Source organism: Scardinius erythrophthalmus (genome assembly GCF_964197995.2).
Source record: "Scardinius erythrophthalmus genome assembly, chromosome: 22".
Taxonomy (NCBI): domain Eukaryota; kingdom Metazoa; phylum Chordata; class Actinopteri; order Cypriniformes; family Leuciscidae; genus Scardinius; species Scardinius erythrophthalmus.
The window spans coordinates 21,820,005-21,822,767 of NC_138242.1; the positions used below are offsets into that span (position 1 = coordinate 21,820,005).

General features: G+C 32.1%; 1 long non-coding RNA gene across 1 annotated transcript; it reads left to right on the forward strand.

Moving 5' to 3' along the window:
- Nucleotides 1-1,099: 1,099 nt before the first annotated feature.
- LOC308682462 lies at nucleotides 1,100-1,892 on the forward strand. Its single transcript, XR_014029147.1, has 3 exons — nucleotides 1,100-1,156; nucleotides 1,621-1,695; nucleotides 1,786-1,892. It is a non-coding gene; the product is annotated as an uncharacterized lncRNA (long non-coding RNA).
- Nucleotides 1,893-2,763: the final 871 nt, after the last annotated feature.

A 2,763-nucleotide genomic window follows, 5' to 3' on the forward strand; every position in this document is an offset into this window, starting at 1 on the left:
CCCGAATTAGATTATTATTCTATTATTATTATTATTATCCTATTATTATTATTATTATAGGCTACTTAAGTTTGATTCAGAATACATACCCAGGTGAAAAAGACGTACTATTAAATGTATTAAAAATGTACTTGAGTGTGTTTTTAGTAGACCTACAATACAAATATAGCCTACTTTAATGCATTTTTTTTATTATTATTATTATTATAGGCAAGTTTGATTCAGTATACATACCCAGGTGAAAAAGATGTACTATTAAATGTATTAAAAATGTACTTGAGTGTGTTTTTAGTAGACCTACAATACAAATATACTTTAATGCATTTTTAATACATTTAACAGTAACTATAGTCTTTTTCACTTGGGTAGCTTACATATATTTAGTATAGGCCTATTTTATTAAGTCATTTAAACCTTAAACAACAACACTAAATAATAATAATATTATATGAAGAATAAGAAGCAGGAGGAGAAAAGTATTATTCTGTCACGAAACTGCTGCTATTCCTCTGCTGTCGTCGCTTCAGTGATCCTCGCGCTGCTCGCGCGCAACAAAGCTCAGCTGATCGTCATCAGAAAGTAACGGCTCCTCTCATCAAAGCTTCCGCCGTTTGTTCGGCTCTCCGTTACAAGGTTTGTAAACTCGCCAAATAAATATAAATACAGAGTCTACTCACTATTCAAACACACACATATATCTAAACTAAATTTATTATACATTACTACGTTTTTACAGTGTTTACCACTCGTTTATTGCACAGTATCTGGTATGAAGGTTTTAGCCGCGATGCTAACTACGTTGATCTAATGAACAAATGGAAATGATTGACTTATTGTCTTACATTGATTTAGTCATTCAATTCAACATATTTTGTACAACTGTGTCTTCAAATTGCTGATATAGCCTAACTAATTTAGAAAATTCTCTGATTCTTGGCGTTTGTTATGAATAACAAAAACAGGTTATAGTTTGCTCTGTTTTTGTTTAGCCTAACTTTACTACAGGTGCCCTCAATCTCTCAAATACCATTTTAAAGCCATTTACTGGTCAATAAATATTATGTTGTGAATAATCAGCTTTGTTCTTTTGTTTCCCCAGAACAACCATTACATTTCTAAAATAATCTGAACATTTCAGTGGCAACATTGAATTACAGTAAGTTACCTGCACCACATGCAAGTACTTTATTACTATGAACTTTCTCTGTGTGAAATTGTATTGTTTGACTGTGTACTTGTGTTTTTTAATCAGTTACTCTCTGAAAATCTTTTCTCATGATCTCAAATCTCATTCATGTTACTCAGAAAAATAATATCACAGGTTTGATTCACAAAAAATGCTATAGACATTTTAACTCTGAATTATAACTTCAAGTTTAGTCTTCTTTGACAAAAAAATAAATAAATAGGAAAAAGCTATTAGGCTTCAGAAGACTTGCAACACAACCCATAACACATGAGTTGTGAACTCATTGATTATTTTTAGGATCTTTTCTGGGACATTTTTGGAGCTTAACCATTTTTACATAAATTGTTGCATTGAATTGAACTAGACAAGTGTGCATAAGAATGGTTTCATGAATGATTTACACAATTGTTTTCTGCTTGTGTTTCATGCAGTGTCAGCGATCGGTGACTGGGGTTGCATTATGCCTGAGATCTGCTTTTGGGTTCCACAGACAGAAAGTCAAACAGGTCTGGAACGTCACAAGGCTGAGGAAATTATTAAAATTTCACAACTATCAGTTTAATAACCTTACTAACAGTACATTTTGTACTTTGCAGGGATCTCAGTAAGCTGAAATACAAGTTTGATCAAGAATAAAAATCCTCCTGTAGACCTGAAAATCATCGAAGTGCCTGGACCATCCACCAGAAAAGAGGAAAAACAAACGGAAAACGATGCTGTACCTTTTCACTTTTCTAACTCGTTAAGTACCTCACACCAACTTGGTCCCATAGTGACATTTTTGACCACAAACGAAATTGCTGATCGTGTGAATTCATATTGAAATGACTGAATTCACCAGTGAACATTCACAGAACAACAGATCATTTTACTGCACCTTAACTCTGTTTCCGGGTCGAAGCCTCTACTTCTACTTCCTCTATCTTGTTTCATGAGAATACTCAACAACCATTTATGAATACTGTTGATTCAAGTCACACATTTAAGCTTTTCAAAAGCCATAGTGTATTACAGTCTCCAGTCTAACGGCATCCCAGACTTAAACATTTTATGATTCAAAATAGCTGAATAACTAACCATCAGAGATTTCAGTATAGAGATAAAGGTTACAGCACAATGAGTGTATATTAGCACTGTTGTTTGTTTTTGGCATCTGATAGAGCTTTTGGACTTGGAAACAGTGATGTCAGACTAACCATCGGACTGAAACACAAATGTTTTAAAGTTAAGTAAAGATGGACATTTTTAATTAGTTCAAATGTAATTTTTTTACATTGATTTATTTAGTGGAACATATGTGTTTCCATGCATTTTGTTGAGATGTCTTTTCTTGTTTATCTATTGTATATACATGGTTGATTATTCATGTTGCTTATGTATTATACTATTTTTTTGTGTAGTCATTGATATTAATCTGTAGTTAGCTTTTTTCCCCATGTGCATGGAAGTGTATGTATAAAAATGAATATCAAATATGTAATAAACAATTCTTATTTTGTATTTGGTTCAATTTGTTTATTATAATAGAAGTCAAAGGTAACCATAGTAATAACATGAAATTAAATATTTAAAAA